At 42.3% G+C, this 25,081-nt stretch overlaps 1 protein-coding gene across 5 annotated transcripts in view; it reads left to right on the top strand.

Moving 5' to 3' along the window:
- MTUS2 (microtubule associated scaffold protein 2) overlaps positions 1-25,081 on the top strand; it is a 581,138-nt gene that overhangs the window by 41,683 nt on the left and 514,374 nt on the right. The window contains exon 3 of one of the 5 annotated variants that reach the window (XM_073894729.1): positions 21,974-22,040. The exons of the other annotated variants lie outside the window; for them this stretch is intronic. The gene's annotated coding sequence lies outside the window, so the exon portion shown is untranslated. The remainder of the gene's footprint in view (positions 1-21,973; positions 22,041-25,081) is intronic. 5 annotated transcript variants of the gene reach the window in all.

Raw genomic sequence — 25,081 nt, 5'->3', positions numbered from 1 at the left:
TGTGTACTTTTTCATGGCAGTCTCCTATAATTCTTTGTATTTCTGTGGTATCAGTTGTCACTTCTTTCATTCTGATTTTATTTATTTGAGCCCTCTCTCTTTTCTGCTTGTTGAAACTAAAGTTTTGCTTATTTTATGTATTTTTTTCAGTGAATCAGTTCTTAGTTTCATTTTTTTCTCTCGAGTCTTTTTAGTCTTCATTTCATTTATTTCTGCTCTAATCTTTATTATTTTCTTCCTTCTGCTTTGTTTTTTTTTCTTTTTTAGTTCCTTTAGGTATACAGTTAAATTGTTTGAGATTTCTCTTGTTTCTTGAGGTAAGCCTCTAGTGCTATGAGCTTCCTTCTCAGAACCACTTTTGCTGCATCCCACAGATTTTGGTACATTGTATTTCTGTTGTCATTTGTCTCTAGGTGTTTTGTGATTTCTCCTTTGGTTGATTCTATGATCCAGTAGTTGTTCTGTTACATGTTGCTTAATCTCTGTGTATTCATATTTTTTCCAGTTTTTCTTGTAACTGATTTCTAGTTTCATACCATGTGGTTGGATAAGATGCTTCATATGATTTCAGTATTCTTGAATTTGTTGGGACTTGTTTTGTGGCCTAACATGATCTATCCTGGAGAATATCCCATGTGCACTTGAGAAGAATGTGTATTTTCCTGCTTTAGGATGGACTGTTACGTTACCTATTATGTCCATCTGTTCTGATGTGTCATTTAAGGCCTTAACAAGCTTGCTTTTATTAATTCATAAAATAAATTGATTATTGATTAGCATATTTAGGAGAACATTACAAATATATCCCTAGTGTCTAGCACAGACCCTGTAACATAGTACACAGTTAACATGCCTTTGTTGGCTGAATGCATGAATGCATTATTACATGTATTCCTGGAGATAATAGCATTTTATTTGTTTTCCATTTACTCTTTTTGTACTTTCACAGGTAGCTAAATGGAAAATGTGCTGCTAAGGTTGACAAAAGTCATTTCAAGATTCAAAGCGAGTGTTAAGTCAGTAAAATAAGACACCTGGCTCTCGCAGAGGGAGAAGCTAGGAAGTCACTTGTTTGGAAAGCTGAACAGGCAGAAAGCACAGCCAAAGTTCACAGAAGCCCACTTGGTCTAGAGCCACAGAGGAATATGGTACAAGCAAACAGCTGTACCAGAAAGCCAACTCAACACAGACCTATCGTAGGAAAACAAGTGGGCATAATACAGAGTCCCTAGAGGAAACAGAAACTCAGCTTAATGGTAGTGCTACCCTCGGCCAGGGACGCAGACTGATAGAATGAGAGCAAGCTCAGAAGGCCCCTGCCCTGCCTCACGGCCGCCATCTGTGCTGGTTCTGTTGGGAAAAGCGCTTTCTAGTCTCTCTCCCTTGTTTTCCTTTAGGAACCCTTTGCCCCAGCCAGATTTCCCTGCTCAGGCTCCAAACACGCCTCAGGCCGCCTCTGCCTGGTTTGGCTTGCCACGTTCTTCTGTCCAGAATGCCATGTTCGTGCCCCTCTCTACCTTTTTCAGGACCCAGGTCAAGTTCTGTGCCTTTTGTGAAATCCTTTCTAAGTTTTTCCCCATCAGAAAATTTTAACCGTTTGAGTTAAAATGAATCCCACATCCCCTCATTCCTCCAAATTCAGGGAAAAACTTGCAGTCATGGTTTGTGATCAGGACTTAAAGGGGACAGCCATCAACACATTGCATGTGGAATGTGAATCCCAGAGCGAGGAGGTGGGTAGAGATAAGGAGAGCACCAGGAGGACTCCATTCTATAGAAACCTCAGGTGTTGAGAAAAACATTGACTGGAGAAAAATTCATCTTGTTATGGTCATTGAAGTAGGCAGTAAGAATAGGAAAGCATCGCCCTTCTGTCCAGCAGGGACCCATTGGATGAATGCCCGCCAGGCAAGGGACTTTTGGCCAGAGTCTGTGCCCAGCACCCTGCCTGCTAGCTTAAGGTGTGCGTGAAGGTTTTGACAATCCCTACCTGGACAAAGAAGGGGTGCCAAGTGCTTTTAGCTTGTCTTGCAAACTCCAGACAAAAATGTAAATGCTATCCTAATATTAGGCAGAGGTAATTTCCACTATGGACAGGACCCCATTCTAGCTTTTGGCTACAGGTAGAAATCAGCCAGTCCTTGTTTCCTCAGGGTCCATGTACAACATGGAAGGTACGGAGAGCTCTTGCTGTGCTCTGGTCTTGGCTGTAAGCTCAGGGAGTGTGGAGGCCATGCTTTGCCAGTTGGCCAGAGCCAACCCCACTGGGCTAAGTACTCCTCTCAGGATCACCAGGGACCCTCTCTCCCCAGCAAGTTTAGCTGGGAATTTAGCAATATTGGAAAGACTTCCCAATAGCAGTCAGTTTGATCACCTCTATTTAGAAGAGCAATATTAAAAACATAAATTGCCCAGAGGGTATGCTTAACATTAAAATGTGAAGCAGTAGTAGGGAGAAGAGACTTGTAAAAATGAAATTTAGTTTTGCTATGGAGAACTTTCATTCTTTGTGCAGCATTTCTTAGGGTTGTCTAAACCATCCCCGAGGTTGGTCTTTAGACAGTTGATTCATTTTACAGCAAAATCTCAGACAGATACATTAAAATTAAACCTCATGTGAGGTGTTAAAATTTCATTATCAAACCTGTCCTTATTACAGGTACTTGTTTTCTATTCACATGAGACCATTGGGTAGAGAAAATTTACCTTGATTTTTGTATTCAGAATATTCAGTTGCCTGTTTACCATGGTTTCGTTTATTTCTGGATGTAAATTTCCCCTTTCTGTGTGCAGCTGAGTGTATCTCTCAGTTGCCAAAGAGGAGAGAAATATCGCTGTTAAATGCAATGATCATTTATTTGCAAGTTAAAACATATTCTGAAAAGGATGAAAGCTTATTCTTGCCTGCAGCTTGTTTGTTCTGTAAGAGCTGCGAGGTGTCTCTGAGGGTTGTTTTGATGCTGTGTTTTCTCCCGTGTCTTAGCAGTAAGGTATATCAAAACTCTTTATTTATTTTGGTTTGGGAAGTAGAGAAAGTTGAGGCAATGTATCTGGAGTGGGCCTATGAGAAATAAGGAACCCATAACACCTGTGTAATTTACCTGCAGGGCTAGTGATTCTGAAAGATTCTAAATTGTATTTTGAAATACCATCATGCGGGCGCCTGGGTGGCTCAGTTGGTTAAGCGACTGCCTTCGGCTCAGGTCATGATCCCGGAGTCCCAGGATCGAGTCCCGCATCGGGCTCCCTGCTCAGCAGGGGGTCTGCTTCTCCCTCTGACCCTCTTCCCTCTCGTGCTCTCTATCTCTCATTCTCTCTCTCTCAAATAAATAAAAAAAATCTTTAAAAAAAAAAAAAAAAAAAAAAAGAAATACCATCATGCAAGCACATGCATTTGAATACTGATATTGATGGAATTCATCTTAGATAACTAAGTGTACCGGAAGCTCTTGGGTTGATTCTGATCTATAAGAAAGGAAATCAGACTACTTGTTTCAAAAACATTATCAACACCCCCCCACATGTGTGTTGTGTATGTGTTAAATAATTTGGAAAATATTGGGGCACCTGGGTGGCTCAGTCGTTAAGCGTCTGCCTTCGGCTCAGGTCATGATCCCAGGGTCCTGGGATCAAGCCCCACATCGGGCTCCCTGCTCAGCGGGGAGCCTGCTTTTCCCTCTGCCCCTTACCCTGCTTGTGCTTGTTCTCTCAAATAAATAAATAAAATCTTCAAAAAAATAATTTGGAAAATATTTTTTGAGTGATTATTATGTATTGGGTGCTATGCATATGTCATGGATACGAATGTACATATGACATGTATGATATGGTCCTTGCCTTCCAGGAGCTTAGAGTCTAGGAGGAGATGTAAGGAGCAGGAGCTATGGTACAGGTATAAAAGGGCTCTAACCACGGGCCTGAAGTATATTTAATTCTCGGGATGCTTCTTAAAATTGTACATCACAGGAAGAGAATTTGGTAGAGAAATGCATATTTATTTGGAAGAGGCTTTTGCAGGTGAGGAGCCCTGACACTTCCACTGCTGCCCATGGGAAACATCTGCAGGGCCTGGAAGCTCCTGAGGAGGACCTAGTACCCCTCTTTGAGCCTTGGACCCTGCTTCCCCATGGAGCCAGATGTGGGTGTCCGTCATTTGTACTCTGCTTCTCTAAGTGTCTCCTCCACACTGAAGCCAGAGTGAGCCTTTGGAACTTCATTCAGACATCACTGCTCTGCTCACAGCTCTCCACTGGCTTGTGTCACCCCAGGGCTTCACCGCTTCGCTCTGAGTGGGCCACCTACTGGCCTCTTTGCTGTTCTTCAAGCATAGCAGTCACTTTCCTGCGTCAGTTTGCCTGTGTTGTCCCCTCTGCTTGCAGGGTTCCTCCTCCATGTGTAGTGGGTGGGGGGGGGGGGGGGGGGCTCAGAAGGGCCCTGCCTCACCGTGCCATCTGTAGCACCCCCGCATTCTCTGCCCTCTTGTCTGACGTCTTCTCCTCTGAGCACTGTTCCTCCATTACAGAATCCATTGTTCATCTGCCTCAACTGAAGTGTAAGCTCTGGGAGGAAATCTTGTCCTCAGCTCTGTTCCCAGCACCTAGGGTGGGATCTGGCTCATAGGAGATAATAAATATCTGTTAGATGAGAAAGTGAATGAAGGTAATAGAGAAACATGGTTTGGGGCTAGTAGTTGGGAAGTTTGTTCTCCGGTCTTGTGAAAAATGAAATTAAAATGTGGGCTTCCAAGTATTTCAAAAGGCTATAAGTATATTTGTTTCTGAGCAACATAAATTTAGAAGATTTCTAAATTCTTTGGAAAAAATTTCCTTGCCAGGTATCTGTGGACAGGCGGTGACAGATTATCTGAAATAGGTCTGATTTTGTGTTGTAATTAACACCAAAATTAAATGTTTTGTTGTTTCAAATACTTTGGATTTAGTTGGAAGTTTTAAAAGTAGGAGAGGGAAGGAGAAGTTCAAAGTGTGTGTGTGTGGAGTGTAATTCTAAAGGGTTAAAAAATCCTATATAAAATATTTTCTTCTAATTATGCACTTGTTAAACTATTAAACATGCATTTGATCGTGAATGCAGCAGCACGTGGACTGTGAAAATGATTTAGTTTTCTGTGTTCTTGCAGGAATACACAGAGCCTCATCTCTGGGCTGTGTCCAGAGCGGGTGCCATGGGGAGGCCTGTAAAATTCCTTTGGGGATGGAGGATGGGACAGAAGCTAAGCTGCTTTATATTCTGCTTTAAGGGTAGACACACACAGCTTCACTTGGTCATTTGTAATGTTCTGAACTGAGATATGCAGGGAGAGTAGTGGGAGGTCACATCTGTCTGGAAGAGAAGGGGAGACACCCACACCCTTGTCCCTTTTGCAGGCTGTGTGTGCAGGGTTAAGTAGGTTTACAAATTACATTATCTAGTTTTAATTAAATTAACCTTCACAAAATAGATAAGTGGATTAAAGAACAAAAATAGACCATGATACTAACAAATGAAAGTGGAAATGAACATCAACAAAATGGCAGAATTGATACTGTTTCTACTCCTTGCATGAGCATTTTCTTAACTAACTAAAAAGTAATGATAACCTAATCCTATTGGACAAGACTTTGGCCAAAAATTCAAAATCATCAAGAAGATTATTCAAATGAGGATTTATTGCTGTTATTGCAGCAATGTAGCTTGTCCTATTGGATAGTATGTCTTGTCATGTTAGTTACGGGTCAGAATACATGTATACAATTTATACATGTATATAATTACATATGTATATGCATGTACATGCAATTTATGAATAAGTATACACTGTTGCAGGATGCATGCTCAAAGTCTCTTTCTGTTAGGGGTGTTTACCCAAGAAAATTTCCTGCCCACTGTTGAAGGGGTGTGCTATTTAAAGTGTGGTCCCCAGACATGGGAACATTTTAGAAATGCAGAATCTTAGACCTCCATATCAGACCTCCAGAATGAGAATATGCATTTCAACAAGATTCTTAGGTGATTTGTGTATACATTATAGTTTGGGAAATGCTGGTTAAGGGCATATTTTATAGCATACTGCTTCCGTGCTTTTGAAATCAGGGAGTGATTTCCCTCACATAAAAAATTGTAGAATTAGGAAAGTCTGGGTTTTTTTAAATTGAGATATAATTGACATATAACATATTGGTTTCAGGTGCATAACATAATGATTTCATATTTATATTTGTTGTGAAATGATCACCACAACAAGTCTGTTTAATATCCATCGTCACACATAGTTATAATTTTTTTCCTTGTGATCAGAACTTTTAAGATCTGTCCTAGAAATTTTCAAATATACAACAGTGTTATTAACTATAGTCATCATCCTGTACATTACATTATCAAGACTTACTTAACTAGAAGTTTGTACCTTTTGACCATCTTTACTCATTTTGCCTGCCTCCCTACCCTTGCTTCTGGCAACCACCAATATGTTCTCTGTATTTGTGAGGTTTTAAAAAATATTCCCCATGTAAGTGAGATCATATATTTGTCTTTCTCTGACTTATTTCACTTAGCATAATGTCCCCAAGATTAGGTTGTTGCATGTTGTTGCAGATCGCAAGATTTCCTTCTTTTTTAATGGCTGAAAAATATTTCAGTGTGTGTGTGTTGTGTCTTTTTTTTAAAGATTTATTCATTTGAGAGAGAGCACATGCACATGTGTGCACTCACGAGTGGGGGGAGGGGTAAAGGGAGAGAGAGAGAGAATCTTAAGCAGACTCCCCGCTGAGCTCGGAGCTTGATGCAGGGCTTGATCTCACGACCCTGAGATCATGACCTGAACCTAAATCAAGAGTCTGATGCTTAACCAGCTGAGCCACCCAAGCGCCCCTATGCCACATCTTCTTTATCCATTCCTCCATCAATGGACTCTTAGGAACTTCCATGTTTTGGCTGTTGTAAATAATGCTGCAATGAGTATGGGGGTTCATTAATCTTCTTGGGTTTAGTGTTTTTGTTTCCTTTGTTTAAACACCCAGAAATGGAATTGCTAGATCATATAGTAGTTCTATTTTTAATTTCTCTGTCTCTTTTTTTTAAATGAAGTATAGTTGACTCTATTTTTAACTTTTTGAAGAAATTCCATACTATTTTCCGTAGCAGCCGCACCAGTTTACCTACCCACCAGTGGTACACGAGGGTTCCCTTTTTCCACATCCTCGCCAACACTTGTTATTTTTTGTCCTTTTGATAACAGCCATTCTACCAGAAGTGAGGGGCTGTCTCATTGCGGTTTTGATTTGCATGTCCCTGATAATGAGTGATATTAAGCACCACAGTCTGGTTTTAATCTTTGTTCTGTCACAAACTTGACTTTAGGCAGCTTACTAAACCTCTGAGGCCCTGTATCCAGGTCTGTAAAGTAGATGTGGCCTCCTGGGTATTTGTCAGGATCGCATGTGTAGGAGGCACGAAGAGGAGGAGCCTAGTTACACTTGCTTCTGTCCCTCCTTCCTCCCCTCTGCCTCCTTAGTCTGTGAACCCACTGAAGAAGGGGAAGCGTATCTTTATATTTCCCAGCACAGAGGTCTTTATAAACTTTTTGTTCATGTACCTCCTAAAAGAATTTGGAAAAATCACACACCCTCACATTTTTAAATGGGATGAGCACTGGGTGTTATAGGCAACTGATGAATCACTGAACTGTACATCTGAAACTAAGGTATGCCGGCTAACTGAATTTAAATTAAAAAAAAAAGTGAATATAAGGAAGTTTGATCATAAGTTTAAAAAGTTGCAAAGTAATCCCTAGAGTCTTGTAAATACTGATATTTTAAAATAAAACCGGTTATATCACTCTTTCCAATCTAGCTACTGGAATAAAATTACCAGGTAATTTGGTAGAGTCTTGAGGGGGTTTGGTGAATGGGAAGAGCCAGAGTTCATCTCTTCTCCTCCCTTCCCTCCTCCCCCCTCCCAACCCCATCACTCTGCCTCTCTCCCTCACAGACTTTGGTGGCATCCCCTGGTGGTTCCAGCTGCCACTGAATGGACTTATGGTTCTGGCTCCCTCCTGGAGGTCCTGGCCCTGGGCTGTGGTCCGGCTAAGGCTCCTCTTGTTTCTTCAGCACAGGCTGGTGGCACCTTCCAGCAGTGGTTTCCCTGTCCCGCTCTCCAGTTCCCTTAATCACTCAGTCCTCCTTGGATCTGTGTGACCAGTTCCCTGAATTGATTCCCTCCGCAGCAAATACTTAAAGTGGATTCTGTTTTCCTGGTGCTGACTGACATTCCAGTCTTTATTGATATGCCAGTATTTGGAATTGTCCCCTTGTCACTGGAAGATTTTAAAGCCCAAGTCAGTGCGCTGTAGAAAGATTCAGGGTATGTGAAGGGTGTGCTTTAAAAAAACAAAACAAAACAAAACAAAAAAAACAGAACAAGGGTGCTTGTGAGGAGGAAAGATGTTCCCAGGCAGAACAGTTTGGGGGAAAAGCACAGAGAGATTAGGATGTACGAACCGATGCCTTCTAAATGAGTACCCTTGAAAAGTCATTGTGTGCCCCAGGTTGGAGAATGCTGCCTTACCGAGTCGGACACATTGCCGAGAGCTGGTGTCCGCGATGCTGTTTGAGTACGTGGGTGACTGTAAAAGCACCCGCATCCCAGGTGTCCGGAAAGCCCAGCCAAGTGGGATGCGAACCCAATCTGCTGCGTCCTGAGGCGGCAGCTCCTAGCTGCTGGACTGGGCATCTCGCAGGGCCGGCAGCTGCAGAGGAGGTAAAGCCCCGGGAAGAGCCGGCAGCACGTAGGCAGGGCGGGTGCTAAGGGCCATCAGCTGTGGGGGCTGCTCTCCTCAGTCCACCAGCAGCCGAGGTACTGCTGATGTGAGCAGTTGTGTGCATCTGCTGCCTGCCTCGAGCTCTGCCGCCTAGCTGGGGAAATCTCTTTGACAAATCTGTTTACAGAATATCAAATTGTGCATTTATTGGCTAGCTGACTAATCTGCAAACAGCCCGAGGAGGATTTATAAAAGGACTACTTTCATTACTCATAGAACAGAGTGCCTCCCTGTAAAGAGTACCATTTAGCATCTTTTGATTGCTTTCTGCTGTGGTTTTGGTAAGTTGCACACAGATCCTGAACTTCAATCCATATTGAAGGGGAATGGCGGAGTTTAAAGTACCCAAACAAAACAAAACAAAATACGTGAAGGGGGTTACCTTCAAAACCCAAACAAGCGCTTGTGCAGAAGGAGACTCTCATTGCTGGAGAGCTGACCGGGCAGGATGCTGGGCCCAGTGCCACGTTCTCCAGCACACTCCATTCTCACCATGAATTTTTCCTGCAGATGTTGTTACTGAGTCCGTTTTACTGATGGGGAAGCTGAGACTCACGTAAAGTTGCTTAGCCACACAACCATAGGAGGGCTGGCTCCCGAACACTTCTTTTCGTTTGTTTGTTTTTTGTTTTTTTTTTTTTTAAATTTTTATTTTTATTTTATTTCTTTTAAAGATTTTATTTATTTGAGAGAGAGAGAATGAGAGATAGAGAACACGAGAGGGAAGAGGGTCAGAGGGATTTTTTGTTATTGAATTATTTTAATTTCAGAGGTAGAATTTGGTGATTCATCAGTTACATATAATGCCCAGTGCTCATTACATCACACGCCCTCCTTAATGTCCATCACCCAGTCACCCCATGCCCCCATCCTTCTCGTCCAGCAACCCTCAGTTTGCTTCCTAGAGTTAAGTGTCTCTTATGGTTTGCCTCCCTTTCAATTTTCGTCTTACTTTATTTTTCCTTCCTTTTCCCTATGTTCATCTGTTTTGTTTCTTAAATTCCACATATGAGTGAAATCATATGGTATTTGTCTTTCTCTGACCGACTTATTTTGCTTCTCATAATACCCTCTAGTACCATCCATGTAATAATGGTTGCAAATGGCAAGATTTCACTCTCTTTGATGGCTGAATAATATTCCATTGTGTGTGTATGTATATGTATATGTGTGTGTGTATACACACACACACACACACCCCACATCTTCTTTATCCATTCATCTATTGATGGACATCTGGGCTCTTTCCATATTTTGGCTATGGTAGACATTGCTGCTATAAACATTGGGGGTCCATGTGCCCCTTTGAATCACTATGTTTGTATCCTTTGGATTAATACCTAGTAGTGCAATTGCTGGATCATAGGGTAGCTCTAGTTTTAACTTTTTGAGGACCCTCCATACTGTTTTCCAGAGTGGCTGCACCAGTTTGCATTCCCACCAACGGTATAAGAGGATTCCCCTTTCTCCACATCCTTGGCAACCTCTGTTGTTTCCCAAGTTGTTAATTTTAGCCATTCTGACAGGTCAGAACACGACTTCTTAGCCACTAAATCAAAACCATTAAGCAGCTGAGTACATCAGCCACGGACTCTTATTTATTTATTAATTAATTAGTAGGCTCCATGTCCCGTATGGAGCCCAGCATGGGGCTTGAACTCATGACCCTGAGATTAAGACCTGAGCTGAGATCAAGAGCCAGTTGCTTAACTGACTGAGCCACCCAGGTGCCCTTAGCCACTGACTGTTTAAGGAGGTATTGATATTGCCAAGGGGGCTGGTCACCCGTTTGCCTGGCTTAGCTGGGAGGGGAGGACCTTGGTGTTGAGTGTACTGAGACAAGGTTGACTTTATAGCGATTAATACTGTGAAAGAGAGCCACCTTGGGTATAGAATTGGGGCTCTCTCCCAATGAGAAAATTTGGGAAGATAATAGCTCTGGATGACAAAGACAAGCCCTCTTCAACTTAGAAATTTCACTTTCCAACTAAAGATCCTTTTTAAAAATCCAAGATTAAAGTCATACAGTCTGTGAGCTTTCTGTTGGGACTAAAGATCAGAGATCAGTTTTCAGGAAGAGGTCATGTGGGAACTGGAGTAGTGACTGGACAAGAACAAAGTTGGCTCTTGAAAGAGAAGGTAAAGATACCAAATAGGTGGGGTAGGGTAAAGAGGAAGCATGAGGGTTTTAAACTAACACCAGGAGGCAGCAAGTACCAGGGTTGTCTTTTGGGGAAAGGGGGAAATAGATACTAGTTTTGGAAGTCAAACTACAGAGCTGCCCTTTTCAAGTTTTTTTTTTTTTTTTTTTAATAAATAAGGAATGAAAATACTTTTGATATAGTGCTGTGGAAGCACCAAATGTGAGGGTCTTGTTAGTGGAACTTTGATGATCGGTGCGTAAAGTATGTAGGGAATGAGAGAACACAGACAAATGAAGATTAGGGGAGAGGCCTACTCAAATTCAAGTTTGCTTCTGCACAGAGTCTAACCTTAAGAGTTTCACTTTGGTACTTGCAGTGTTAGTAGTCCTCACCTGTCCATCCAGTTTTCCCATAAATACCTTTGAGACCCTGCTATGTGCCAGGGCCGGGGCTGGGCACTAAGGACAGTGGAGCACAAAGCCACTCATGGCCCCTGCCGTGCTAATCCCATTATGAGAGCCCCTGTGCAATTACAGCAACGCTAAGTAGTGCTCTGGAGCAGTGATAGGGGGATCCAGGTAATCAAAGAATGAGAAGAAAGAAGCCAGTGGGTGAGGGTGTGTCATTTCCCTGGGAGGCAGAGTCCTCATTTGTTTAGGAGTGTAAGGAAGTGTACATCTGCTCTGAAGTTGGAATTCTTTTATAGGAAGGATTCTTGAATGAAGATGTGCAGGGATCCAAAGGCTTTTCTGCCTTGCATCAGATTCCCCCCACTACATTTATAACAGGTCAGTTATAGCATGGTTGTGGCTAAAGGCAGGAACATTGAATTGCAGATTTGTCTTTTTCACTGACCTGCTGTATAAAATAGTATCAACACTAACATTTACAGAACAATCAGTAGTTGGCTAAAAACACTTTCATGTAGTTATTCCAATGTGTATCTCTACCCTATCCCTAGACTTCTTTCCTTCCTCTCACTCACCTACCTCCCAGGTAGGTACAATATTATTGTACAGGCAGGATAATATTATTATCCTGTACAGGCAGGACAATATTATTATTATGCATTACTTATCATAGTACATTATCATTATGCATTATTATTATCAGTATGCATTATTATCAAAATGCATTTTGAGGATTTGCTGCATCGGACATTATTATAACGTGTGCCCACCACATATAGAGAGGGGAAAAAATACTTTCTAATATAGTATGTTAATTTCTCTTGAGGCATGTACAAGGGTCATCAGAGTACGAGGCAGGAACCCCTAACTTGGAACGTGTGTTTGTGTGTGGGGGGGCTTTCTGCAAAATTTTGAACAATGGATAAGATTTAGCTGGAAAAGGACAGGATGGGTGAGGGACAAGCTCAGACAGGATAACCTTTGCTGGATGAGGAGGTGGGAAACCTACTAGAGTTGAACCAGATCTTCCGATCTGTTTTCTTTGCTTATTTCCTGAACTAAGCTGCATTCAGGGCGAGGGGAGAAGGTGGGAGAAGGTAAAGACCACCACATGTGGAGTAGGAAACCAGGGAGCAAGAGGGCTCTCAACTGCTATCGAGAGGTTGCCTTCTGGGGAAAAGGGGAATGTAGAGAGTATGTGCTTTTTTAAGTTGTCATTTATAGAGCCTTTATCAAGCCTAGGTGCAGAGCTAAGCCCTGTGCAATCATCACATTTGCTCCTCACACCAGTGTACCTGTGAAGTCTCATCCTGGGCACACTCAGTCTTTGCAGACATTGTTGTTCCACACAGGAAGAGATGTGACAGTGTTTAGTGTTGTGCCTGTTGTACCTCTGGATTAGGTGTTGCTGCTTCCATGTTACAGAGGGAGAAGCTGCGCCAAGGGGTTGGACGCCAGTTGGACCTCCCCCTGCTGTGCCCTGATGGGTTGTCCATGCCTCAGGACCTGGTACGGTGTGTGAGGACCATGAGCTGCCGCTGGCGCTGTCCTGGGCTGGATGTTGGACGTCTGCAGATAGTCCCCCCAGTTTTCTAGCATGGCAGGATTCTTTGCAGACATCGTGAACAAACAGACTTTGGGGACTGCTAGGGGACCTCATCCCTCCAGTATAGTCATTTCTACGGAGAAACGTGTTTACAGACCCATTTGTAAGCTGGGCCTGTCTGGGTGGTGTTTTGCTTTCTAGGACTCCGTGTTCATTGGGCATATGCTGGCTTCCATAGGCCTGATGCGTGTGGATGTCTGCTAGCTTTCTAAACTATAGTAATTAAGGCTTTTATGAGTTAGCAGCTCTCAAATGTAATGTGGAGCACAAGCAGCTACTATTAAACTTAACTACTGAGGTAAAGCTTCTTGAATTTTTAAAGGCATGGGGTAATCATCCTGTAACTGATTTAAGAAAAACTGTGTTCACTTAAGGAGCATCACAGATAACCAGAACACACAGAGAAAAGACATAGTGTGGACAATGCGTATGTTGCTTCAGGAAAATGTTTTCTATGGGATGATCAAGATTCGTGGACATAGCCTGCTGATGAGGTGGGGAGAGGGGCACAAGCCTTTTTTGTAACATGTTTCCCTGAAGCTCAGCTCGCTCGAAGATCAGTAAGAGACAGACTGGCTTTTATTTCAGAATTAATCTTGCTGATCAATAAACTCCATTCTGCCTACTTGTGCTGCAAAACCTTGAGCCTGGGGGGAGGCGGAGTCGGGGAGGGCTGTCGCTTACATTTAGCTGTGATCAGTTCGACAAAGTGGTAGATGTCTTTGACAAGATGGGTTTAGAATGTGCTTAATTGCTATTTGCTGGGATGTTCTGCCATCTGTACAGAGAGCTTCCATTTGGAGAGATCATCAAAAGAATATTTCTAGGTTTTATTGAGGGTCCTCCTCCCTTAAGCAAATACGGTTGCTGCTGCTTCCCAGATAACTATTTTCATTTTCTGTGAAAACAAGCAAACACCTCGTCTGTTGGAAGAGAACTGAGTCAGCACTCCTGGCAGTCACCCTGTTGCCAGCTCTTCACGGGAATTGGAGGATTTGATGTTCTTCCTTCTAAAAAAATAGTGTCTGAAAAGATGAGAGCAGGGAACACCTGAGGATTTATGGATCGTCACTTGAGCTGAGAGGCTAGAAGGAGAGATTTGGAATAGGGACCCAGGGCTTGACAATTTCAGACGCACCCACATGAAACCGGGGGAGAAACCAGAGTAATTGTCAGAGCATGGAAACCCCACCTGGGGATGGGCTATGTGGCCTTCAGTCCTGAGGAGAAAGCAAGCGGTAGAGAGCAATCTTAGTAAAACATTACTGTGTGCTGCTCATTTCGGCATAAGATGGGTGTATGCTAGGCTGATCTCTCTATTTTTATTTTTTTAAGATTTTATTTCTTTTAGAGAGAGAGCATGAGCGGGGTGGGGGGTGGTGGGGAGAGGAGCCGAGGGAAAGGGACAAGCAGACTCCACCTGGAGCTCTGAGCCCGACACGGGGCTCGATCCCATGACTCTGAGACCAGGACCTGACCCGAAATCAAGAGTTGGACATGCTTAACTTGCTTAACAGACTGAGCCCCCCAGGCGCCCCTAGGCTCATCCCTTTAGCCCTCAGTTGCTGTTGGAGTCTGACTGTTCCCTCCCTGCTACTCCGTGTTTCTCTGTGTGTGCAGATACTGGAGGAGAGAGCTTTAAGAGAAAGCTTCGCACTGTGCCTGTGAAATCTCATCCTGTGCACAGTCTTTCCAGACACTGTTGTTCCACAGTGGGAGAGATGTGTTGGTGACACAGCCCGTGCATCTCATGTGAGGTGTTGTGCCCATTGTGGCTCTGAGGGACAGCGGTAGGGTGGCCAGGTAATAGGAATCCTCCTGCCTGTGGCAGGCAGATGGTTCCTTGCTAGTTCCATCAGTAACAAATGCTGCTTTTATCAGGTGAGTAGTCTATTAAAGAATCTTATCAGTCTCAGAGAGCTGGGGAAATAGAGACAGTTGAATCTCTGCAGCTCAGGGCCAGGGCCAGTCAAGGGCAGTGCTCCTTGCTGGGGAGTGTCTCTGTCAGCCCTTACAGGGGAATGTTTTCCTAGTGCCAGAGCATACACAGAGCAAGCAGTCCCCGGGAGCTAGGATGATACATAAAATGGGAAGTGATATGTGGTGGAGCGGAGTGCATTTGTACTTTTAAAATATGCATGTGGGATTATGTAGATTAATTGCCTGTTTAATAAGTGATTGCCAGAATTGTGTTAGAGAATAAATTGCAGGTAGCCTGCCCATCCACATGGAGTCCTACACAATTAGTGTTCTGCACGTAGTTGGGAGGCTGGGAGGCCAGACAGGCTGGGTGTGGGTACAGTTGTGTTGCTTACTAGTTCTGTGTAGGCATTTAGCTCTTCTAAGCCTCAGTTTCTTTCACCTAAAATGGTGACAGCAAATAGCCCAAGGGTTGCTTTCAAGATTAAGTGAGATGACTGTGTGTATTAATAAATTTTAAAATGTCTAGCACTTAGTAGGCAATCAGTAGGCAGTGTCTGCTATTGTATTAAGGCCATGATAATGATCTTTGGGAATACTCTTCACAAATCAGGAGTCTTAGATCTTTTCCTGCATTGTTTTTCCTGAGCCTAGAACAGTGCCTGGCACGTAGTGGACACTTGGCACATACTGGTGAATGGAAGGGTCAGGGGAAATTTAGAAGGCAAATATTCTCCCCGTTCAGTGATCTGAGGAACACATGTTTGGAAGGGAATGGCTCTAGCGGTTTGGATGGAGGTGTGACAACTTGGGATGCCTGTGCCTGGTTTTCCCTGACCCAGTTCCCAGCGATTCCCAGAGAACTCCCCATAGGTTCTCTGGGCTTAGGTTTTTGCTGCAACTCTCCTCCCCATACACACCCAGCTTCCAAAAGTATGTGGGAAAGAAAACTCTTTTTATTTTTGTTCTTAACATAGGAGAGAGAGGTTAATATTTACAAAAGAACTTCATCAGAAATAGACCCCAATACACCCACCCACACACACACACACACACACACACACACACACACACACTCCACACATACACACCCTCCTCATCCCACACATGATTTTAATGTGTGTGTATGAAAGGGGACTTCATAAGTCAGTCTGACAAATCAGTCTGAACAGAAATCAATCTGAACTGGATTATTCAACAATATTGGCGACATAGTTGGTTTGAAATTTGCAAAATATTTATTTAGGGTGGCACCTGATAGAATATACCCAAATTCCATATTGACTAAATAATAAAGAATAACAATGACACAATCCAACACTAGAAAAACTAAAAGAAAATAGAATGTAATATTTATGAACTCCCTGGAGGACAGATGACTTTCAAGGACTAGGAGTGATCAGGGGACTTGAGTACATAAAATAATCTCATGTGGGGGCGCCTGGGTGCCTCAGTCATTAAGCATCTGCCTTCGGCTCAGGTCATGATCCCGGAGTCCTGGGATCGAGCCCCGCATCGGGCTCCCTGCTCCGCAGGAAGCCTCCTTCTCCCTCTCCCACTCCCCCTGTTTGTGTTTCCTCTCTTGCTGTGTCTCTCTCTGTCAAATAAATAAAAATCTTTAAAAAAAAGAATAATAAGGGAAATAAGAGAATATGAAATCATAGCAATGACCCATTAAAAAAAAATAATCTCATGTGAAAACAAGACATGACCAGAGTAGAAAACGTATTTGCAGCCAGTATGATCAAGTATTAATATGTGTCTTAGGCAAGGAGCTTATCCAAGTTGATAAATAGAAGATAAATGGTAAAAAAAGAGAATAGACAATTTGGAAGAAGTAGAGCTGATAAATGTCTGGAAATAGGTCAGTCTTAGTAGAATCAGATAGATGCACCTAGAAAGAAGCTACTATTTTTATGTACTAAACTTGAAAAAAAAATCAATGAAAACAATACTTGGGCTGGCAAAGATAAACTCTTGTACATTTTTGGTTGCAGTGTAAGTTAGTGTGAAACTTCTGGAAAGCAGTTTGACAAGCAATCCCCAGATGAATCCATGTGTGAATATCTAGTGATTTGGTATCCCACTTCTGGGAATTTGTCCTAAGGAGCTATTCCAAAAAGGAAACCCACGTACCCACAGGACATTTGTTGTAGTAATGTAACAGTGGAAAATTGGGAGATTTCTTAAAAGTCAGGGAGTGGGATACAACCCCTGCGTGAATTATGCTGTCATTAAAAGTGATTTTTGAACATCATTGTAACATGGAAAAATTTAATGTGATATGGACTGAAAAATAAGAATAAAAATCATATAAAAATGACTTCAGTTAAATGTGTATGAATAAAGAAATATATAATAATAAACATTTCATATTAGAGGGATGGTGTTAACATTTTGTTATTTGTTTTATAATTTCAAACGGCATGTATTTAAGTGATTATCATTACCAAGGGTGATTGGAAAGAAGAAATTACAGGAAAGAAAAGGCTGTCCTTCACATGCTGTCTCCTCTCTGTTCCTAAACAACCCAGGACCATGTGGGAGAGTGCCCTGGTAACAAAGCTTCATCTTTATCCAGAGATGGGGTCCTGAGCTCATTGAATTCAACTTTTTGCTCTTTTTCCTCCTTCTCCAGCCTTCCTCTGTCTCCTGAGCAATTGGCATCCTTGGCTCTCAGGAGCTGCCCTATTGGCTGTTTTGTCCCGCAGACAGGCAGAGAATTTCTTACTAAAATTCATTCCCTTCCCTGATTCACAAGGTTCTGATCATCTGCACCCTCCCACTCATACAGTGTGTTGATCTGAGGGACACAGCCAGCCCACTGGAAAACCAGTGAGATGGACCCAAGTCACGATCGAGCCGAGGTACCCTCCCTGAGCCATCACGCAGAAACCAACAGATGCATTACTATGAGAGTTCTAGCGCCCAGCATTGCAAGCATTCCAGCATAGCCAGAGGCCAAGGGACTTTGACCTTAGGTGGAAAAGGTGAATATTAACAGGCAGCCATTTTTGCTCCTCAGTTGTGGGACCAGCATGACCTTTGTGCACCTGCCTCTGCTTGCCTGGAGTAGGTTGTCCAGTGAGGGAAAGAGAACTCACTTTAACAGAAGAATGTTTTGCAGGTGCCACAAGCATTGTTAGTTCTGCTGCTAACAGATGTGTTTTAACATATAAGGTGATTTTCAGCTTCCAGCCCCCATACAGTTCCTTCTCTGGAGTTCAGAGGTCATGGGTTAGTAATCACTATATCCCCATGACTCTGGTTTTCATCTTCTGCTACTTTGTCCACTTTTGAGAATCTATGAAGATTCATTTAGATGAATTTCTAACCATCCTCACCTCCCCGTGTATTCACAAAAGCAAGAAGCTCTCTTAGGAACCTATACCAATTATAAGTTCACTACATAACAATTGCTAGCTACCTAGTAACCATAGTAAGTATGTTATAAGGGTCCAAGAAGGGGAACGGGAGGTGGGATTGTTTTCTACACTATTTTGGAGGAAGGCAAGGTTAACCTGACTTCAGGTTATCAGATTAACCCCCATAGGTCAAAATTTGAGCTGTGCTCATGTCTAGGCAGGAGAGTGGGTGCTTTAAGAATGTATCATGGCAGGCGTGTGGGAGCTGTAACTCTTGGCCTTCCCAGGCTCATCGGGCTGTTCAGGTTGGTGAGGTAAGGAGCATCTGTTGTAACTTACCAGGTTTCTACTGTTGTCACTGCTAATGAGGTCCTACTCAGCACCTGGGTGGTTTAGTGGCCCTGAAAAACTGAGAGGATAGATGTGGGCACAGGAGGTAACTGAAGGATCCTCAGGTGTCCGAGACACTGACTTTCTTCATTTATTCATTACATACTTGCTGAGTTCACATTATTTTATCACTGACCTTGTGTTTACTTGTCAGTATCTTGAACCTAGCTGTAGAAAGGCCAACCCAATTAGTTAGAGAACGGGATTGCTTAACTTGGAACTATATCCGGTCCTCATATGGACCATTTTAAAGCCACTAGGAGTGTCATGCCCCCAGGCAGTACCCTTGACTCCAGCTAGATGTCTTGCTGTGAATACTGTTGCTCACTAAGTGGCCCAAGTTAGATAGTGGGTGGCTTAGTTCAATTAGTCATCATCCCTGGATAGTGTATGTGATGTTTCTGTTGCCTTTCCAAGAAGGGTAGCCACTTGATTCAGTATCCCATTTCAGAATAATATAATGGAATAAGGTCTTTATGTTCTGTTGGGTTCATTTCTGTAAGAATTTATCGCCTGAGTGATTGAACGCCAAGCTGCCTCATGGAGTGTTCCATGAAAACATTGAAAGAAATAAGCAGTCCTTTGTTGTATCCTCAGAACCCAAAAAAACAACTTGAGAGTGCCAACCATCAACACAGCAGAGGACTTCAGTACAGAAAAGGACATGAGGAAAGGTGTTCATTTCTTTTTAAAATACCTTCTAAAAATAAAACCCTGTTTCCTGTGATACTGTGTGTGTGGAGGAGGACAAGAATTAGAAGGAACAGAATGTTCTAGGGATTTGATAAAATATTTTGAGTCAAAATAAATGTGAGAGATCTGGGCATTATTTGAGCTTATTGTCCATTCAAAGCGATAGTATTTATAATGATCTTATGTAGACCGCCTCTGTTCCCATTTTGGAATAAGATAGGTAAAAATGAATACTGAACATGACAATTCCAAGATGTAAGTGTGTCAAAATGAGCGTATTATGTCCTGTAGATTCCTAGGAAGAGTTTGGGCAAAGGAAAGGAGGTGAGAAAGTTTTGGTGAAGGGGCTCAACTGATGTTTTAGGATTTGCAGCATGGAATCCTGAATCCAGTTTCTTTGAATAATGCTTAGACTGTTCTATAATTTATAATCCAGTTTACTTGTTACCTGTAAAGAATTAGGGGACTTTTGTTCTCAGTGGTATGTGAAATGCCTAAAAATGAGCTGTGGAGCAAAACCAACCAAACAAAAACTTTTTTTTTTTTAAAGATTTTATTTATTTATCTGACAGAGAGATAGCGAGAGAGGGAACACGAGCAGGGGGAGTGGGAGAGGGAGAAGCAGGCTTCCTGCTGAGCAGGGAGCCCAATGCGGGACTCTGGGATCATGACCTGAGCCGAAGGCAGGCACTTAACGACTGAGCCACCCAGGCGCCCCCCCAAACAAAAACTTTTAAAAGGCGCTTCTGGTGTATTTTTTTCACCACTGAATATATTTCAAACAGGTCACAAACTGATAAAACAAAAGTTAATGTTCATTAATTTAATAGCTAAAGACCATGAATTTCAAAACCTGATGATGGTAGTTGCAATGACCAAATTAAATGAAAAGAAGATTTAGAAGGTGTGGGTCTGAAATTGTGCTTGAACAAGAAGTTGTGGGGTTTTAAACTCAATGAACAAAAATACTGCACTTCGATTCCTCACACCTGAGAGGCTCTCCAGTTACTTCTGTATCAGGCATTTTCACTGTCGTCCTCCCCTGGGAGAAGCAACTGGCTGATTCCCCACAGAGGGAGAAGTATGAGTTGGTGATGGGCAAGTATGAACCATGGTTGTAAGTCTGATCAACAGTGTCCTTTCACTATATTGTCCTTCTATTATTATTACAATATATTCTTTTGCCCTCATGCACATAGTTTACAGCTGCCAGCAAATTAAGTTTTTGGTCAGTCTAGACACAGCCACTCTTTAAGAATATGAAAACATTTTTGTGCGCTTGACTTCAAGTTTGAAATATAAAATTCTTTTAAGTGAATGTAACTGCATAGGTGCATGTGTGTGTGTGTGCGTGCGTGAGTGTGTGTGTATGTGTGTGTGTTCAGCAGCTCACACTGTCTGTGAAGCAGTTGGTCGTTCATGGAGCAAATCTGAATGTGCGTAAGAAATATAAGTACAGATCCCAGGGTCTGTCCACTAAGACTCTGGTTCAGAAACTCTGGGTTGGGGTTCAGGAGTCTACATTTCTAGTATCTACTGTTAAAGATTGGGCTGCGGGTGATGTAAAGGCCCATGATTTAAAGAGACATCGCTTTAGAGTCTTGACCACTGAGCTAATGGAGTCCCATTCATTTTTGTTCTGGTTCTAGCTGTCTCCCCAGTCCTCTGGGTGAGAACTTCACTCGTGTCAGAATCAAAGCGATGAAACTCTCAGAACATGTGAAATCTTCATATTAAGTTGGCAAACTGCCATGCAGTTCTCGGCCATTTGTGCTTCCAGGCGTGACTTTAGGATTCCTCTGTGAGTGCTGGATAATGAGGGGCCGAGCCTAGTTATGCAAATTGTTTTAGCACCAACTATCCACCATGGGCTGCATGTTGGAAATGGGGAGAAAATGTAACTTGTGCAAGGTAACATTCAGGATTTTGGCCCACGGTGGAATCTCCTATACCATGAAAAGGATTTGGGTATTTCTTGGGTACTCGCCTTAAAATGAACCCATTGATTGGGCTGACGCAGAAAGAGCAGTGTCAACAGGAACAGACCCTCGGGTTTTCCCCATGGTGACATTGTAGGGAGGACAGGGTGCACTGGAGTGATGGTCTCTTGGATACTCAGCTGCTGCAGCTCTTTGTAATGATTTTTCTCTTGTGATTTCCTTGACGAACGAGCCAAATTGTTTTCTTGAAAACAAAACTGGAAACAAACCATCTGAGGCTGTTGGAGACTTCTGCTTGGAGTTTGAATTCTTACTTTTCTTCTTTTCAAAAGCCAATAAAATGTTGTTTTTTGTTGTTATCCTTGTTGTTTCTTACAAGTATAAATGCAGGAGGAGGGGCGTCCACTGATGGTGTGTTTAATTTTTCATGAGGAGTGCATTTTAGTGCTTCCCCAGCTAGGTGGTTCTGATGCTAATTAGCGGGAAGATGTTCGCTGTCTGCATGGGAACACGTGTGTGCCCTGCAGTTTGTGCCTGTGGACGGGAGGGTTACTGCTCTTACGGGTGCCATTTACTGCACCAGTTCCTGTTTTGATCTCGTTTGAGCTTAAATGTTAATTTAACCACAGCTCATCTTAAGCTGGGTGACCTTTTTTTTTTTTTTTTCCTTTTTCTTCTGCTGAAATTCAGATGTTTGGAGCCTCATCCTCCTGAACTTCAAACAGTTGGGAAGCACAAACGATTATCACAGTGGCAGGTAAGGGCGTGATAGGAACAAAGAGCGATGAGCTGCCTCCTGCTTCTTGGCATGTGGCTTTTTATGGGTTTGATTATTGATCCCTGTGGCATCTGTGCTTCTTGACCGCTAGAAACTAGGGATTGGAAATGTTGTGTATGAAAATACTAAAAGGGCTGATTCTAGTTCTCAGCTCAGTTTTAAAATGTATTTCGAAATGGTTTGAAGGAAATACTTAATTTTAAATTCTCTTCACGTATTTTTCATTTCAAAGACAGTTTTTTTTTAAATAAGATTGAGAGAATGGCTGCAAAGAATGGTTTTTAGACAAAATGTAATTTTCATTTTATCTTGTAGTAGTTCTAATTTAGCCTTTATTTTTGGTTGAGTGCTAGACATGTTTTTCTGTCTTGTATGATTTGACACGAGGATTGATAGAGAGGTTATTGGCTATCCTTCTGTGTAGGACTTCCATGCCTGCATTTTAAAGATTCTACATCCTCCTTTTAAAACATATTTATAGTTGAGGATTGATTGAAGTTGTAGAATGAATTTTAAAATGCAGGTAAAATTTTTAAAGATAGTAACAGGATCAGGAATAAATCAAAATGCAGTATCTTATACCTGCTACCTGAGCAAATGTTCAAGTTACATAAATTATCCCTAAATCCCTGTCAGCCAAGGAAAACATAGGTAAAAGTCTTAAATCATGCTCTACTGCACTTCAGTGGCACATGGTATATGTAGGAGGGCAGATGGATAGGGAGAGAATGTGTCAGTCTGATCTTCTGTAAGACAGTTACAAAGAATGGCCAAATGTTTAGCTTCTAAAAGACCTTTGTTCTTTATATGAAGCAATTATGCCTATTTTTGCTACTACTAAATAAAACTTGCTTGTGTCTCTAACCCTTTAGAGTATGTAACTGAAGCTCTTTTCATTTTCTTTCTACTCACCACTTTATATTTGATTTACAATAGATTTAAAAGTTTAAGAGACAATTATAAGAGAAAAAAAGGAGGAGGCACTATATTGACCCACAATACAAAGTGAAAATTCTAGACTTGCTAAATGTAGCTGTGTGCTTCTGGAGAAGGAGAAATGTCATTCAGAACTTCAGTAAATCTCTTACACGAACTTTCACCATTGATTTTCTTTTCTTTTTCTTTTTTTTTTTTTAAGATTTTATTTATTTATTTGACAGAGAGAAACACAGTGAGTGAGGGAACACAAGCAGGGGGAGTGGGAGAGGGAGGAGCAGTCTTCCTGTGGAGCAGGGAGCCCTATGCGGGGCTCAATCCCAGCACCCTGGGATCATGACCTGAGCTGAAGGCAGACGCTTAACGACTGAGCCACCCAGGCGCCCTTCACCATTGATTTTCTTATCCTTTTTGCCAAATAATCATTTTGTATTGCTTAGAAAAGATGGGTTAGTGTTTTTCATACTAGAATACTCGTGTTGTCTTTCAATTCTATGATATTTATTTTATTTATTTTTTTTAAAATTTTTTTATTGTTATGTTAATCACCATATATTACATCATTAGTTTTTGGTGCAGTGTTCCATGATTCATTGTTTGTTCATAACACCCAGTGCTCCATGCAGAACGTGCCCTCCTCAATACCCATCACCAGGTTAACCCATCCCCCCACCCCCCTCCCCTCTAGAACCCTCAGTTTGTTTTTCAGAGTCCATCATCTCTCATGGTTCGTCTCCCCCTCTGACATACTCCCCAATTCTATGATATTTAAATTCTCTTGTAACTTTTACTCCATGTGTGTGGGTTTCCTTCAATAATGAGGTGAAGGATATTGGAAGTTACCGTATGGGGCAGGGAGTGTGCTTTTCTCATAAGCTGATGGCTGGGATTCCAGCAGAGCGGTTCTGTTTGGTTGTCATGAGGACATAGGCCACCTTCGTGCCTGTGTCCCATGCTTACTGTTTTGTCACAGTGATCGGCTCTCGCAGCTTTTCTTTTTCCTGAAACACGAGTAGAAGGACCCAGGGGAACAATTACAAGTGCCAAGCCTTTTCTGCACAGCTGTCATCACCAAGGTAGGTATTGTTGGCTCAGATGCCAGGGCCCTGGTGGTTTGAAGTCCTGGGACAGTTATGACCCCTGAAGGAAATCCCCAAAAGACCAACACACATCATCAACTGCATAATTTTTGCACCTACTTCTCAGAAATTCAAAGCACTTTCTGTTTATATCGTTCATCTTTGTCTGCCTGGAACAGAGATGAAGGGACCCCAGGGCTACTTTAAGGAAAACAGGAGGAGGAAATGGATGCCAGAAAAACAGCATTTTCTCCCCAATTAAGAACCTAGTCAGTTTTAGATGTTCATTTTAGCTTACTCAGGCAGAAGTTCACACTGCACTATGATAATGGGTAATTTTTTAGCTTATAGCCATGTTATCATGTATGACAGATTCATCTGTTTCTTGCATTGAAACTTGCATTTCTCTGGTGGTTTAGTGTTCACCTAGAGTCATCAAGAGGTACCGTAATCAGTGATAGCACGGATGGTTTCCTGTTTGCTTATGCTGGACTTCTAGTAAGCTCTTCTCTTTTGGGCTTGGAGCTGCAGTGGGAAGAACAGGGTGACTCACCCCCCAGTTGTTATGCTGTTGGCCCTGGGTTCCGTGTGCCCAGGGTGTTCCTTCCATTCAGTTTGCTACTGTTTGCTACTGCTTATATTGCTCCTTGTGTGAGACTTCCATTCACTAGTAGGACTCAGACCTTATAGAGGGAAGAATTGGAATAGGTCAGTGTATCTTTCACTTTTTTTTGGATTTTAGGGACTAGATGGTCCAGGGGTTATTTTGCCAAGCAGATAAGTTAAAAGAAAGATTCATCATCATCATCATCCACCACCATCGCCCACGGTCATGGTCTCCTTGCTTTTGTTGCCTGTAGAGAGTTCATAAAAGAAATTTAACTTCAGAAAAGTAGGAAAGCTGTAATCCCAGACTATCAGTCCTTTAGAGATGGATTAAATTCAGCTTTAGAAGGAGTTCACTACATGTATTTTTTTTTTAAAAATCACCATAGGCTGATTGAT

Source organism: Callorhinus ursinus, unplaced genomic scaffold, assembly GCF_003265705.2.
Source record: "Callorhinus ursinus isolate GAN/ISIS: 27379988/994484 unplaced genomic scaffold, GSC_fseal_2.0 scaffold7, whole genome shotgun sequence".
Taxonomy (NCBI): Eukaryota; Metazoa; Chordata; class Mammalia; order Carnivora; family Otariidae; genus Callorhinus; species Callorhinus ursinus.
The sequence above is the reverse complement of the archived record's forward strand: the minus strand, read 5'-3'. Positions and strand labels throughout refer to the sequence as shown.